Genomic DNA, 16,869 nt, shown 5'->3' on the forward strand with positions numbered 1-16,869 from the left:
GGGTCTGGATGATCTCCAGAGGTCCCTTCCAACCCTGACTATTCTGGGATTCTGATTCTGTACCATGGCCACCCCTCCCCTGAGAACAGGTGGGCAAAGCACCTCACAGCATGTGTTAGTGAGGCTTGCAGATGAAATAATAATAATAATAATAATAGTAGTACTGGTAGTAATAATAATAGTAGTAATATCATATTCCTTAAGCCTAGAACCAGTGAGGTTAAAACTCGATGTCCTCAAGGCAAGATTGCTACATGTTCACAATATTATCTGTAAGTGATGTGCATGGGAGGGCAGTGGGAAGCAAGTGGGGCCTTGTGAGAGCCACAAAAGCTGGATTTTCATTTAAAACTACCTTTTCCTGTTTGAGTGTCTCTCCTGACAGTCCATTTTTTATTTCCCCTATGCAGCAGTGATCAGCAGGTAGCAAGGGAGAAAGGAAACCGATGGTCTCTGCCTGATTTCAGTGCTGTAAATTATAGATATATATGGAACAAAGGAGTGCTGCGATATTAATTTCTGTTGTTGAAAATCACAGACCCTCTACTTTAATTTACTGCTAAATAATAAATGACTTCGTGAGATACTCGGCAAAGATAAAGATGCCTCGGTAAATCAAACAGCTCATAAGGACTTATGGATCAGTCTGTCTTGTATGTGTACTTAAGTGGTTTATATTGTTCTCAGAAAGCAGAAATAAGCAGGCGTTTAACTGATGCTATCTGCCAAAATAAAGGATGAACCCGTGAATCAAATGGCTTCCTGCAAATCCTCATTTGCATTTGCAGAATAGAATGAAAAGTGGTGCCTTAGGGATCCTGAAACGTTTAGATACAAGCTTAAAATGTGTCCCGCAGGGGGCCGTCATGGAGAGCAGCAGGTAGGTTTATGTAGGGTTTGTATAAGGTTTGTATAGGGTTTATCCACAGCTCAGCAGGAGGAGGAACGGAGTGTATGGATAAGCCTGGAAGATGACAGGTCTCTCCTGATCCTGCCTCTGCAAAAACACCCTGAGAGCATCCATTCTCATGGCACTTCACGATAAACTGTGCAAAGGTGAGACAAGGATGACATTGGGAACCCAGATCTGCAGCGTGGGTCTGCCATGGAGAGCCAGACCCCTGGCTGGTCCTGCCTCAGTTTCCCTCTTGGCATGCACAGGAGGGAAACTGCCTTCCCAGGCTGCCATACAGGTCTGTCTCCTGGCTCGACATGTGATTTTTCTCTCCTCCCTGGGTCCTCTTGTGCTGGACAGCAGTAAAAAAGCCACTAATTCCACCTGCAGGGAAGTCAGGAGCTCTTGGGTGTTGGGCTCTGGGAGCACAGCTCCGGTTCCAGGACGGTGACATCCTCAGCGTGCCAGGCTCCAGCTATTTGCAAAGGCAAGTTAGAGTCCAAAGGACACAATTAGAGTCTGAAGTGAAAATAAGATATGGATGTGGCCGATTTTGACATTTATAGCACATGTTTGTTATGCAAATTGGCCAGACTCTATAGGAATGCAACAGAAGGAGATTGCAAAGGGCACCAACTCATCCGAGGCGCCGCTGCTGGAAGCGTCTCCTGCATGACTGTGGCCGTGTTAAACAGTTTGTCGGGGTGGTGGGGAGGCAGCCAGGGGCACAGGAGCTCTGTGAGCAGTGGCAGTGCCTGGCTGGGGATGGGGGACAGTTAGGGATGTGGGTTTGACAGAGTAAGAGGGTGTCAGAGCAAGCAGACGTCAGTGTTGGTCCCCAGGGTGCAAATACAGAGGCATTTCCTTGGGATAATTTCAGCAACCAGAGCTCCTGGCCTCACTTTCAAGGGTACAGGGAGCTCCTCTGTGGAAAAATAAGTGCTTTGGGGTATTTCAGAGTGTGGCTCCCTGAGCACAGAATACAAGGGACTGCCACAGTCCTTTAAGGGTTGACATCTGTCTCTGCCCTGCCCAGCCTTCCTCCTGCTTACACATGGCTCTACTCTTAAAGATGCTTATTTACCCCCAAAGTGCAGGCACACTAAACTGGGCAGTTTGGGGAGGACTCTCCAACCCACTTTGGGATGTGTTTTAGCTCTGTGGAGAGGTCTGAGGATGCTGTTGTGCAGCATAGAGGAGCTGAGAGATGGGCACAGTTAGTCTGTGCCTGAGAAGGCAGTCCAGCTCCATGACATAGTGCCTGCTGCTGTCTGCTGGAGAGGACAAACAACACCTGGTACAGCTGGAATGAGGGAAGCACAGCCCTACGGAACTGGGTCTGGCAGAAATTCTGCCACAGTGAGTTATTCTTCCAAAAAAAGCCCCCGGTAGGTGGGAGGCAGCAGAGTGGATGTGCTGCAATCAGCAGATGTCTGGCCACCACAGTGCTCCTCTGCAGGCCACTGGCTCTCAGATTTATCATCTTCGGAGTGGAGGACACCAGCCCAGCTGGCTCCATCTGAATCATGCACACAAACTGCCCAGCTGGCAGGTTGATAGGACAGAAACCTCCAGCTGGGGACAGTGATGAGTGCCTGAGAGAGAAAACATCTTTTCCCAGCACAGCTGGATTTGGTCGAGGATATTTCTCTACAAGCAAGTGGGTTTGAATAACAATCCATTAGATACACAAACCTCTGCAACCTTTGCTGACAGCAGGGGATTGGGGGCAGAGGAGACTCTGATGGGAGTAATTCTAGATACAACTGAGCTCTGTGGAGTAAGAAATTTTCGCTTTGTTTTTTAGGTTAAGCCAGAGATCCCTGAGCTTTCAGCTCAGACACTCCACGGCACTGCGGTGGGAGGGACGTGTGCTCTGCAAGTGCCTTGGGCTCAGGTGTGCAGGTGACATGACCACCCAACGGGGACAGTTGCATTTTGATCTCTGGTGGATGTGTTTTCCAAGTGTGACATGGGCCAGGGCAGTCCTACTCACTCCTCCAAAGCAGCAGGAACTGGAGCACATCGATGGTCCCATGCACTACAAGAAGGACAATGAAGTGCTGGAGTGTGTCCAGAGAAGGGTAACAGAGCTGGGGAAGGGTCTGGAGCACATGTTTGATGAGAAGCAGCTGGGGGGGCTCAGCTTGGGAAAAAGGAGGCTCAGGGGGTACTTTCTCAGTCTCTACAACTCCTTGGGCAGGAGGGTGGAGCCAGGTGGAGTCGGCCTCTGCTCCCAGGGAACAAAGGACAGGATGAGAGGAAACAGCCTCAAGTTGTGCCAGCAGAAGTTTAGATTGAATATTAGGGAAAATTTCTTCACTGAAAGGGTTGTCCCACCATGGAACAGGCTGCCCAGGGCAGTTCTGGAGTCACAATCCCTGGAGGGATTTATAAGGCATGTGGATGTGGCATTTGAGGATGTGGTTTAGTGGTGAACACAGTGGTGCTGGGTTAATGGTTGGACTCGGTGGTCTTAGAGGTCTTTTCCAATCATAAGGGACTATGAAATCCCTCAGTGTGAGCAGCCCCAGGAGAAGCAGGAGTTTGTGTGTGGTGGGAGCAGGCCAGGAGCATGTACCAAGTGAGGTTTTCACATCAATTACCCAAAGTACAAACATGCACAGGCCAAGGGCTCAGCTTCATGTTTCAAACTCTCTGGTAAGTGCTTTTAGCTGTTGAACACCGTACCTGGACATGTGAGACCAACTTCCTGGCAAAACTGCCCAACCAGTGCTGGGCAGAGCTGGGTACCACCCTCAGCATCTCTGGTCTTGCCCACAGGAGAACACAGAGAGGTCAAAGAGATTTTAAGGACTTGATGCACTGAAATGTTCCTGTCCTTTGCACATCACCTGGAAAAGCTCTGGTGATAGCAAACCCTCTGGTCTGTGCATTCTCCCCATGTGTGTGCTGAGCTGCAAACCCTGGAGCTGACGGAGCTTCCCACCCTCTGCTCCTGAGGAGGCAGAAAGCCTCCACTCCCTGCTCTCAGGCACCACATGCTCCTCCCCGTGGAACCAACATCCCACAGAATACTCTTCACAGGGACAATGGATCAGCTGTGGGAGCTGACGGCCCCATCAGGACTCACAGCACTGTGTCCTGCCACGGTTCCACACCACAGCAGCGACTCCAAACGCAGGTGGATCCAACCCCAGCACGACCAGGCTCCCAGAGCCACATGCTATTGAGTTCTGCTAATGCTGTTGAAAGACGGGGCAGCTCCAATTTGCCCAGAGCTGCTTGGACCTAACGTGGCACGGCGGGGACGGGCTGTTCCCGAAACCACTTCTGACAGTGAAAGCATTTTGCCGGAGCGCAGCGAGAGAAAAACAAATTACTGTGGCATAAACGAGAAAATCCATCATCGGTGGGAAGAGGAGAGAATTGGTTTAAGGATCCACGTAGGAGACTGTGACAGTAATCACACAACAGCCCTTTAAATGTCAAGGGGGGGTGAGCATGGTTTAATAGCAACCAAAACGCTGCCAAGCCGGGCGATGTGTAACAAAGCAGACGGATGGATAGATCTACCTATTATCTGCTCCCTGGAGAAAGAGAAGAGGGAGATAATTCAGGTCTGTGCTTGATCTACTGTGTAAATCTCAGAGAGGTAATGTTTTCTTTCATCAAAAAGGAAGAAAAAAAAAAAAGAATGTTGTTTGTTTTGTCGGCGCTGTCCCTGCCGTCAGCCAGACAGCCCGGGTTCAGCTGCACAAAGGAGATACACAACGTTTACAGCTGGCCACAGCCTGGGCAGTGCTGCACCCACGAGGAATGAAATTGTGGGGATGTGTGAGACAGAAGACAGCATGTGAGGGGGCCAGGGCAAAGAGGGGCAGCAGGCTGAACCGTCTGCAGCATCGGGCGTTAAATGCTTTTGCCTTCCCAAGTGAAATTCATGAAAGGGTGTGAAATGCTTTTGCTCTGCACACACGTGCCCCTGTGCTGCTCCAAGGGAATCGGTGGCTCTCCCTGTCCACAGTGGGGTGTCTGGGTGCTTCTTCCACTTCCCTGTCTGGCTGGTGATAGATGATGTTTTGAGGGTCTCAGAGCCCTCTAACTCAGTTGGAACAGCTCATCTCTTTTGTGAGGGTGCCAACACAGCCTGGCTGGCTCATCTGGCCCTTCAAGGAGCCTCAGGTGACCACAGCACACTTGGCTCCAGGGTCCAGCCTCAGGCTGCAGGGCTCTTCCCCCGTGCTCTGGGCACCTTCTGGCATCATTAAAGGATTCACTGCAGTCACAGTTGGATGTGGTGATCTTGGAGGTCTTTTCCAACCTGGACGATTCTGTGAATCTGAAAGAAAAAAAGAACACTGAGCAGTACCAGCTCCAACGTGAAACCAGCAACACGTGAAAAGCTGGGTTGTGTTGGGAGAGAAAATATCCCTTGGATTGTGAGCACTGGTCAGGGGGCAGCAGGGAAAGGCTTCATGCTCTGAAAAGCACAAGAGCAGGTTTTGCAAAGCCAGCTCCTCAGATCTGAGCCTGTTTGTGTTTTCATTCATCTCTTTGCATCACAATTCTTTGTGCAAAATGGGGATCGTGACCTCTGCTTTCACAGGGACTGGAAAGATGTTACTTAGTATTTGTAGAACATTCCAGCTGTGTATTTACAATCACCAGAAGAAAAATCACAAGGAAATGGAATAGTTTAGTATTCAGAGCAGGCTCTGAGCAGTGCAGGCACCGATTCCTGGGGAACCAGAGTGTTGAATTACCTGCTCAGCTGGCACAGTGTGGGGCTGGGCTGGTGGGACAAACCTTGTCCCTGTGTCATTCCATCCCCTTCTTCGGATGTGCCAGCACTGAGAGGCCACACTAAGGTTTAACGGGCCACCTGAAAATGAGTGTTTGCTCGTGCTGTGGTGCTTGGCTTCACCAGCTGCTCCTCCCATCCAGGTTTTGCATGATTTAGACCCGTATGTATATTTTATAAAAGGTCTGCTAAAATGTGTTATTGCAGAAATAAACCAAGCTCTGGCTCATTTTTAATGAGCCATCAGGGAGCAAGTTGTTGTTGGAGAGGTTTTTTTCTGCTGGGCTGTTTATACTGAAATGTCTTGGAGGTAAATTTTTGATTGAATTTCCTGAGTGAGGTACCTGTATTAGTGCTGAAAGCCTTTTGCTTAGCCAGGAGTGGGGTTGTCAGAGTCACTGAAAGAGCAACACAACTCAACATGAACAGGCGGGCTTGAAAACCATCAATAGAAAATTAGATCTAAAATACTGATTTACTGTGTATTAACTCCCCTGTAGCTTCAGCTCCAGCAAGAGCATCCTCTGAACCTTCTGTGTGCAGAGATTTTGCCTACTGGGGACATATAATCACAGAATTATGGAACAATTTGGGCTGGAAGGGAGTTTACCCTGCCATGGGCAGGGACACCTTCCACTAGCCCAGGTTGCTTCAAGCCCCATCCAACCTGGCCTTGGACACTTCTAGGGATGGGGCAGCCACAGCTTCTCTGGGAACCTGTGCCAGGGCCTCACCACCCTCACTGTTAAAAGTCTCTTCCTTATATCTAGTCTGAATCTCTCCTCTTTTAGCTTAAAACTGTTCAATTTTGTCCTGTCACTGCCTGCCCCTGTAAAGAGTCACTCTCCATCTTTTTACAATCCGCCTTTAGGCACTGGAAGAGGCTCTGAGGTCTCGTTGGACCCTTCCCTTCTCCAGGCTGAACACCCGCAGTTCTACCAGAGCAGAGGGGCTGCATCCCTTGGAGCATCTCCAAGGCTGCATCCCTTGGAGCATCTCCGTGCCCTCCTCTGGACCAGCAGCTCCAAAACCAAACGGAGCGACACAGGGGTCTGTTCTCTGCCTCCCTCGAGCCGCTCCCGGCAGTGCTCCCCGCGTTCCCTGCCTGCCCCAGCCCCGGGTTCATTCCCGGCCGTTCCCGGGGGATCGCGAGCGGATCCCGGACCCCGTCCCGGCTGCAGTGCCGGCTCCCGCCGCGCGGGGGCGCTGTCGCTGGCGGGCCGCGCCCCCCGCGCCGCTCTGGCCCGCGGGCCCCTCTCGATGGGTTTCTGGGCCGCGCTTCCGGTCGCGTGGCGGGCGGGGGGTACACGGCGGTGCGGGATTTGGGAGGCCGGGGACGGGATATGGGGACGGGGGGGGCGATACAGGGGGGTATGGGGGCGCTGGGGGACGGTGGAGGGGCTGGCGGAGGAAGAATATGGGGGGCTGGAGCGCTGGGAGGGTGCAGACGTGCAGTGAAGGGCTGGGGGCAGTGTAGGGGTCTGGAGGGAGGCTGGGGGAGGAGGGGTTGGCGGGCTAGGGGCGGTGTGGGAGGGGCTTGAGATGCTGTGGGAGGGGGGAGTGAAGTAATGAGGGGCAGGATATGGGGCTGGGGGAGGCAGGTATGGGGGGGCTGGAGCGCTACGGGAGTGCGGGGGGGGGGCTTAGGATGCGGTGATGGGGTAGTGAAGGCTGGGGGGCAGGGGATGGGGTGCAGGAGGGCCTTCAGTGGGGGATTGGGAGAGGCAGGATTTGGGGGCTGGAACACTGGAGGGGTGCGGAGGGGCTTCGGATGCGGTGTCGGGGGATGATGAGGTACTGGGGGGCAGGGGATGGGGCTCGGGGGGCTGGGGGAGGCAGGTATTGGGGGCTGGAATGCTGGGGGGGATGCAGGGGTGCGGTGCTTGGGATTCAGTGGGGAAGTGGTGAGGTACTGGGGGGCAGGGTGTGGGGTTCCGTGGAGGGGCTGGAGGAGGCAGGGTTTGGGATGCAGTGTGGGGGATAGTAAGGTACTGGGGGGCAGCATATGGGGTTCTGGGGGGAGCTGCAGCATAGGGGGGTCGGTAAGAGGGCTGGGGTGCTGTGCAAGGACAGCCCTGGGCTGTGGTTCCTCCCTGGGGGAGGTTTTGGAGCCCACAGCAGGGTGTGGGTGTGGGGCTGGAGCACAGAGTGAAGGGGCTTGAGGTGGTGGGGGAGAGCTGAGTTGGGCCCAGGGGGTGAGCTGTGCAGTGGGGAGGGGGCTGCAGGGTGTTCTCCAGGGCCAACAGCCAGACTGGACTGTTGTTTTTTCCTGTGAATTTCACAGAAGTTTTTCTGTCACAGGATTTCCTGCCGGGGCCTCCGAGAAGCCACAGCCCCTGATGGTGACATGGGTGGGTGTGTTGGCACTTGGTGCTGCCATTCCTGAGGAGAGGGAGGACCAGGTGAGTCGGGTGAGCCCCCTGTGTCCCTCCTGGGCAGGGGCAGAGGGTCTGTGGGCTGGGGAAGGGCTGCTGGGTGGTGGGGCCAGTGGGCCCAGCCTCGTCCCAGCCAGTCTGACCCGTGCCCGAGATCAGCTCCCAGGTGGGCTCCGTGCTGGGGCTCACCTGTGCAGTAACAGGTGTGAGCATTCATGAAGCATTTTGATGGTCATGTATGATACTGCATACAACATCTGCACCCCCTAATCCAGGGAAAAACGGGTTTAGATTCTTTAGTGTATGCTGAGTCTTGTTTTGAAAGTCATGTAGCAAAATCAAACTGATACTCTCTCAGGTGTGGAAAACAGAACTTGGGTATGTTTGTTCAGACTTTTTTTTTTCCACCTGATTTATCACTAGATAGTATTTGAGTTCCAAAACTTTGTTCCCCACTCAGTAGGAAACAGTGATAAGGTGGTTTCTGTACTTGAGCAAATGTAAGGCTTTGTTGAAATTGTGTACTTTGCTCTCTTGTTACATGTTTGGTTTCTCTCCTGCAGCTGGGGGGGATTCAGCTGGGGTCAGCTCAGGGGAAGGGGAGAGGAGAAGGCCCGTGCTGGGAACCTGGCACCAGAGTGATCATTGCTTTGGCAAAAATTCCTTGCCAAAATAAAAAGTGCTTTTCCTGCTTCTTGTTGCTGTCAGATGGGTGATCTGGCTCTGGTGAGCTGTTGGGAAGTGTTCATTGTAGAGATGCTACTGGGAAGGATTTTGTGGAGAGCTGAGGGTGGGATAATGCTTCAGTTAACACAGATCCAGAGGAGATGGGTCTGTGTAGGACAAAGGTCTCTGGCTGAACATCCTGGTTGTTTCTTTTCAGGTGGCTGGACCAGGAGATGGTTCTGCAGGATGGTGAGAGCTGCCCTTGCAGTTTGGTTTTACCTGTGTGGTCTTTTAGGAAGAATAGTTTGGATTGGAAGGGACCTTAAAGATCATGTAGTTCCACCCCCCCTTCTTTGGGCAGGGACCCCTCCACTAGCCCAGGTTGCTCCAAGCCCTGTCCAACCTGGCCTTGGACACTTCCAGAGATGGGGCAGCCACAGTTGCTCTGGGCAACCTGTGCCAGGGCCTCCCCACGCTCCTAGTAAAGATTTTTTTCCTAACATTCAATCTTACCCTGCCCTCTGTCAGTTTGAAGCCATTCCCGTTGTCCTGTCACTCCAGGCTCTTGTAAAAAGTCCCTCTCCAGCTTTCCTGTAGTTACAGAAAGCAGATTAACCTAACTAGACGGTAAACATAAATAAAATCCATTTCTCAAAGCTGACTTTCTTCCTTTCTTCATATTTAATATTTCCTACTGTGCATGAACGAAGTAGAAGGATGCTTGACATGCTGCAGGTGTGTGTGCAGGCAGGCACAGAGCTGCTGCTGCACTGACACCTGTAGTCACACTCTGGAGTGCAGTGCCTCAGTCCTGCTTTGGGGAGCTGTAGGGGGAATTGGATCCCGCATTGAATTCGGGAGTGCTGCAGGATTTGGGAGCATCTCCCTGTGCCAAGCTCTCACCTCCACTAGAGGGTGTGGAGCTCCGCAGAATCCTTGGCTTTCACTGCAACTGGAAAAGCGGGAGACTTCTTCCTTGAATGGGATGCACAGACAGCGAGGCCATGGTGGGATTACATCCCTGCTGTGTGCCCTGGCAGCAGCCCATGCTGCTGGTGCATTATGCAATTCGCAGCCGGGCTCTCTGGGTGCTCTGTGGGACAAGGCTGGCCCTGGACAGCCGGGAATTGCTCGTAGGCAGCGTCTGTGAGCAGGGGGAGGCAGGTCAGCCGTGGGTTTGATCAGTGCCCACCTCCAGTGTGGGTACCTGGGAGAGGCTGCTCGGAGGGATAACTTGCACATGCCAAGTTCCCTTTCCTTCCACCTGGGGACAGGTCCTAGCTCTGGGGCAGGGAGGCCACCAGGATCACCAGTGCCCTGAGCCTGCCTGTGTGATTCTCCATCCAAGGGAATTGTTGCCAACGCGGTGATCCAGCTGAATGGGCACTGGTGAGAATTAACCCCGGGGTCAAAGCTGAGCCATTTGGAGAGGGTAGTGCCAGCAGGGGAGGAAAGCAAGGCTTGTGGAGCTGTGCAGGGGTGGTGTTTTCTCTGCTCATCCCTCTCCATGCCTGGCTTTTGCTGTGCCTGACAGTGTCCTTCCTGCAAGGCAGAGCAGAAGGAAAGGCCCACCCCCCCGGGGCCGTGGTGGGTGGTGCAGCAGTGGTGCTCAGCACTTGCATCCTGGTGTGCTCATCCACGGCCAAGAGTGATTGTGGGAGGTAGGTCAGGGACTGATTGTGTCCTCTGGTGCCAGATCCTGGTACAAAGCCAGCTGTGGAGCCCCAGCCAGGGTCATAACCCAGCCAAGCAAATCCTCCATCAGCTGAGCATGAAATGGATATTTATGTGTGCAGCTCAAAAATAACAAGGAAGGAGGCAGAGGTGTTTGCATGGGCACTTGTGTTTTACCTGAACTGCAGGCAGGCCAAATCCCAAGCACTGGGGCTGGGCTGGGATCCAGTCAGACCCTGTGGAAAGGGAGCAGGTCCCCTGTGGGCAGGGCAGATGCCTGGGCTGCAGCAGGCAGCTGCCAAAGTAGGGCAAGTTGGTGAGCAATGGGGAAGAAAACCTCTTTGTCCTTCAGAGCACGTCCCAGCGAGTGCCTTGCTGTGCTGTGGCCTCTCCCCTCCCACTAAGCCCTCAGCCCCCGTAACCACGAGGCCACAGTGCTCCTCTACTGGGTCAGTCCTTGAAAGCTGGCCAAGAACCAGCCCCATGCTGGGAGCCCAGCCCTGCTGTGAGGCTGCCTTCTGCTCTCCCCTCCTCTGCTCCTGGTTTATGCTGAGGCTGGAAGAGCTGAGAGGTCTGTGCCTGGCTGGACCTTGAGCTGGGGCAGGAATTGGTTCACAGTGTCAGTGTGTTATGCAAAGGGTTGAACTTTGCATTGTCGGAAGAGGAAATGTCTGTACTTTAGCTCTGATCTGTGCAGGAATTGCGAGTGTGCAGATTTGGGGCTGTGGCCACTTCTGCTGGGTAAACAGCCAGAGAACTGCCTGGTTTCCACCTTTCCTCTCCCTCCATCACCTGCTGAGGTGGCTCTGACAGCTCTCTTAGAGTGTGACATCTGGGAATAGTGCTGGCAACCAGCAGTCCAGCCCAGATCCTTCCAGTCAGCATCACTCAGCTTTAGTGAAGGTTCACCTCTGCTAAGAGGTTGCTTTTATCTGCTCCCTCGGGAGCTGTTTTTAGGTCTGGCTGTAGCACTGCTCTTCCTTCAGCAGCAGATAAATTCCTGTGGTCTCTGCTGGAGGGAGGGCACAGGCTGCAGGAAGGTCACATCTGCTGTCTCACTGCCCTGACCCCGGGGAAGGACAAGGTTGGGCTGGGCACAGCCTGAGCATCCCTTGGGCTCTCAGCTCCCACCAGAGCCAGGGTTGCGTGGCAGTGCCTGTCAATCACTGTGATGACAAAGGGAGGGAGCAATCAAAGAAACCTTAAGAATATATATTTTTAAGCCATAGCTAAGAACTCTGCCATGGCTTCAAGTTGAACCTTTCAGCCAGAGGTGAGCAGGCTTAATTTGACAGCTATTTCTTAAATATTTTAAAAGCTGCCTGGAATAAACTGAATGCTTCCGAGTAGTGACCTAAATTCTACTTGCTGTAAATTTCATTAGAAAGTGGATTTGTGTGCCTGCCAGGCCGCTTTGCAGCTTCATTGATCTGCCCAAACCATGTGCTGTGCAAGTGCCTTCCTCAGCAGATTTTTAAAGAACTCACTGCTGCATGCTGCTAGCCCAGAATGTGGCTTGTTTTCTTCCTTTTTTCTCCCCTCTTCCTCTTTTTTTTTTTTTTTCCTTCCTGCTGCAAATGCATCATCTGTTTACTAATCACGTTGCATCATTAGCTGCACGGAGTCATCCCACGGGCTGTGTGGGCACGGATATAGCAGCTGGGAAGGAAAATGTCACTCTCTTCAGCTTGCTTGATGTGCTTTGCTCTCAGATCCCCATCCCACGCTGTGGAGGCCAAAGACTTTCGCAACCCTGGGAGCTGCCTGCAGCTCTCTGCTCTCCAGCAACGTCACCTGTGGTTCTGACACCCCCTCGAAGAAGCCTCCCTTCCCTTCTGCTGTCCCCAAAGCGCTGTCTATCCCTGTGCAACCACGGCTTTGGATCTCGTGGAGAGGTGTGATGGTAGCACAGATGGCAGAGACTGAGACTTACTAGGGAAAAAATGCCTGGAGAGACGTGGGAACACCAGACCTGTGGATGCAGGAGCAACATGTATCTCCCCAAGCCTGAGCAGGGTCACTCAGGTGATGTTGAGTTCCCTTCCTGTAGCATGTTTGCAGCCTACCTGCCTGGGTTAAAGGTAGTGTGGGAGGGCTCCGTGTAGCACCCCAGGGACACAGGGACTGTGCAAACCCACAGCTGCTCCTGTGCTGTCAGACACAGAGCAATTGTCTGGGTGGGATGAGTTAACGGGTGAGGAGAAAGCAATGTGTCTCTGTAGTCCTGGAGCTGGGTACTCAGCCCTACCAGACCCATTGGGAAACCTGGGCTGTCTCTGTGCCCCTGGAACTTCTGCTGTTTGTTCTGCATGGAACTGATGCTCCTGTGGGGACAGGCCACATATCAGCATGAAATCCATGCTTTTGAAGCCCCTGTCCTGCATCCTTATGAGGAGGGGGCTCTCTTGGGCTGAGTTTTGGCAAGATATTGGCAAAGCAGATTCCAAGGAACAGCAGCCTTTCTGCTGCCTCCCCTTCCCCTTTGGCTGCCAGCACAGGTGATGTTCTGGGATCCTGGCTGTCTTCTGCCCTGGGAGAGGTGCTGCTCCACCTCTGCCCTAGGACTGTGATTTATTTTGGGAAGTTAAGATGAAGGTCTGAACAAAGAGGCCACAGCCCAGACCAGCAGAGTGGGCTGTCTTGGGGACAGGGCCTTGCTGGCTGCCAGAACCAGACTAGAGCTAAATTAATTTCCCATAAATCTGAAATGCCCTGCTGGTTTCCCAGCCTCTCAGCATCTCTGCTGGAGCTGCCTGTTATTTATTTCCCCGAGGTCTGAGGAGATGTGCAATAAGTTTTGCCAAGGTGATGACCCGGGTCCATTTCCTTCCTGCTGCCAAAACTCTAAACTTCTCCTTACTCCGGCCCCTGATGGGAGGTTTCTCTCCTGGCACTAAGTGGCTTCACCTGTCCCCAAACCTTGTCTGTCCCAGTTGCAGGAAAGACAGGGAGGAAGGAGAGCTGGAGGCAGGAGGTCTCCTGGCTCTCTCCTGTTTTGGTTTTGGGCAGTGTGGGTGGTTCAGCCCCTTCGAGGGGAGGCTCTGCAAGCTCACCTGGGCAGGTGAGCAGAGGCACTGGGGGCTGTGCCAGCCTGGACATGACTGGGTGCTGGGATGGCCCTGGGAGCTTTCCCTGCCCAGCATGGGGAGGCTGGAGCAAGTGCAGCTCCACTTCTCAGTGCCAAGGAAAGGGCTGGTCAGGGCGTAGCTGCCAGGGAAGCTGGATTTAAATATTGGGAGCATCACTAAAGCAGCTATTTCTCTCTGCAACCCATGATGGGGTTAAGTGAAAAATGAAATTTCTCTCTATCTCCTTCCTTGTGCCTTCTCATCTCCGCCAACGGAGTGAAGATGGGAGAGGATTTTTTTCCTATATTTAGCTTTGGAGAAATTGCTATAACTAATCGGCTTTAGGATTCTGGGTTCTCTCTTTTATTTTATCTTTTCCTGTCGCTAAGACCTTGTCATGTGGCTGTGGGCTGCGGCTCGCTGGCTGTCTCTTTTTGCTGGGCTTTCATGGAGTCAATTAATAACCCATAAAAATAACACCTCCAGCTGTTCCACTTGCAGCTGCCGGGCTGGAGTCTAATTACGGGGCCTTGGATCCCAAATCCTGCTTTGCATGTAAAAGTGCCAGTGAATAGGAAGAGGCAGAGGAGATGGCAATGCAAAAAAAGAATGAGGTTTGGGGTCTATTTTTAGCCTTTTCAAGACAAATGTAAAAAGACCCTTAGGCTGCTTGTGTCCTGCTGAATCTGATCACATGCACAATGTTGTTCCCATGGCACAGCGCAGCAGCCAGGGTGGACTGGGGCTTATTTTTGGCAGTTAGCTTGCCTACATTTAAACCTCCTTCTGGGTTAGTTTGAGCAGTGCTGTGTTGTGGCTTACATCCACGTACTAATGGCTTTTTTGCAATCACCTCTGGTTCTCTGTGTGTTGCTGAATGTGCCAGTGCTGGATGTGGCCACAGCAGTGATGGGAAGGCACACAGCTGCTCACTCAGTGCATCTCAGAGTGGTGGTAAAGGGGTGCCCAGGCTCCCTCAAAAAGTCCTTTCCTTCTGATTGAAATATAAAATTAACATAGCTGGGGCTCTGGTGGATAGTCAATGGTCTCTCTCCCATGTCATTCTGTCTATTGTGCACCCTCCTCTGCTTCCTGAGCTGGATGTGATCTCTGGGTGAACCTGCTGGGTTCTGGAGCCTCTGATGGGCCGGTGCTGCCTTGACCCTCCCCACTGCCATATTCACCTACCTCTTGCCTCCTCCTGGGTGCTCAAGACTCCTTCCTTTTCTTGCTCCCCACAGAAGTGGTGTGGCAAAGGCCCAGGAGGGCTCAGGTGCACAGGGGGTCTTGGGGAGGGGGCACAAACAAAGCATTGGGCTTGTCTCCAGTCTCTATCCAGGGAGTTGTTCTGGGGCATATCGGCCCTTTCCATCACTGGGCTCTTGTTTAATTCAGACTCAGCCTGGTTGTGACCAAAAGCAAATCAAACAGCTGTTCATTAGCTAATGTCAAATACTTAGTGGTCACACATTAGTCTGTAGCCACCAGCTGGAAACCACAACTGCAAAGAGGCTTCCTGTGCCAGAGACCATCCCCCTCTCAAACCAAGTTATTTTGAGACTGATATTGGAACCTGCCCTCAGAAAAAACTCTGACACCTCCCACTTGCACTGGGGTTGCAGAACCAGTGCTTGACTCAAAAGGCAACTCCATCTCTTCCCTGTCTGCTCAGGCTCCCCCGACAGCTACCAGAACCAGGAGGTGTTAAACACCTCATCTCTCATCCCTAGGGAGATGGAGCCAAATTCTCAGGTTGTGTCCCTTCAGTGGAGCTCTGCTACCAGTTCACTTACCCAGGGACAGAGGATGCTATCAATCTGTTCAGCCTTGCCTAGCAAAGGGATTGCAAACGTGGCTTTCCGTCACGCGGTACATTAGCCAAATTAATTCCAGGACAGACAGCCAGTGGTGCTCGAGGCCGAGACAGATTAATGCTGCAGCAGTGTCAAAATCAGCAGAGCTGCTGCCTGCAACGTGCCAGCTCCCTGGACACAGCCAGCCTTCTGCTCAGCCATGCCCTCTGCCTCACACCTCTCCGGAGCGCTGAACCCGCTGGAATCAGTGACACAGACAATTCAATTGGAAGGAACATCTGTCTCTGAGCTGCGCTCCCATTCAGGCCACCGCCGCTGTGAGTGGGTGACATTTTTTATGCGTCTCGCTTGCTTTCTTTAATCTCCCAAACACAGGCTCGCCTGTGGAGGCACAAGGAATGTTCCTCCCCCGTGAGAAGGGAAAAGAAATTAGCCAGCAGATTGAGCGTGTATAGCAAATAATGAGATTGCCTTGGATACAGGACCGGAATTCATGCAAAGAATGATGCTGATCGGAGAAGATAAGCAGCATTTTTAGGGTCTGCAAACGGCATCATGAAACTCGTGTTTCTCGAGTTCTAAAACATGCTTGGATGAAAGCTGCCAGCACAGGCCTGATCCACAGACAGTGTGGTTTAAAAAATAAACCCTGAAATAGCTATACTGGTAGTAATTTTGGTGTGCAAGTGCCTCATAATGCCTCATTTTCCTCCAGGCACAGGAATAAGCTGAACAGATACAGGCACTGTGATGCTGGCGGAGCAGCAGCCACAAAGGAGGCTTGTCCTGGTGGAGCCCCACTGAAAGGTGCTGTGTTTGCCCACAGGGTGCAGAGCCAGCACTGGTGGAGTCAGTGTGTCCTTCAAAAAGAGCTGGATTTGTGCAATACTTTTAATAATAAGTAGTTATTTCTTACTATTCCTCTTGTATTAAAAAAAAATAATAATTATCAACATGTTAGAGGCAAATAGGGACAAAGTCTCTACCTGGAGAGTGACCCAACAGCTTGACTCAGTGCTTGTTGAAGTAGCTGAGAGTATTTGTACTGTCAGACTCATTAAAAGGAGGGATGGTAAACAGCCTTTGTTTTTATTTTTATAGGAAATTTACTCATCGTTGCATTTGCTGAGCCTCTTGGCTGAGACGGCTGTTTTTCTAAGGATTGACTGATCAGATCCTGGCAGTCCTTTAAGTCACTTAAAGGGACGACTGGAAACAGGCTCTTCCCTGTGAGGTAGGTACCAGGAAGCTCCCAGGCAGTGGCACACAGACACAGGGCTGTGTCCGAAGGCAATTAGAAAAGCTGGGTGTTCCCAACAGGCCAATGAACCCTTCCTTGCTCACAACTCCAGCTCCCTGTATTATGAGCTTGACATCTTCAACAACAATAAAAATTCCCCAGCAAGTAAGTTATCATCCAAGTGTTTTTCCCTTTAGACTGGAAAAAAGGTCATTTGGGGGGGGAGGGGAATTCCATTTGGTATTTTGCCCCTCCGGTGTCTGAGGGATAAAATAATCATGTGGAAGCCCCAAGGGGTGTCTCCCCCTCCTCGTGCTCCCCTGAGAAGACGGTGCCATCAGCCTTTTAGGTGTTACAAATATCCAGCACGGG

At 52.2% G+C, this 16,869-nt stretch overlaps 1 long non-coding RNA gene and 1 other non-coding gene across 2 annotated transcripts; both read left to right on the forward strand.

Moving 5' to 3' along the window:
* Window positions 1-6,924: 6,924 nt before the first annotated feature.
* LOC113952436 lies at window positions 6,925-9,092 on the forward strand. Its single transcript, XR_003529547.1, has 3 exons — window positions 6,925-6,963; window positions 7,962-8,062; window positions 8,919-9,092. It is a non-coding gene; the product is annotated as an uncharacterized LOC113952436 (long non-coding RNA).
* Window positions 8,113-8,291, forward strand: LOC113952559. Its single transcript, XR_003529588.1, has one exon.
* Window positions 9,093-16,869: the final 7,777 nt, after the last annotated feature.

This window comes from Corapipo altera, unplaced genomic scaffold (assembly GCF_003945725.1).
Source record: "Corapipo altera isolate COAL_440 unplaced genomic scaffold, ASM394572v1 343, whole genome shotgun sequence".
NCBI classification, from domain to species: domain Eukaryota; kingdom Metazoa; phylum Chordata; class Aves; order Passeriformes; family Pipridae; genus Corapipo; species Corapipo altera.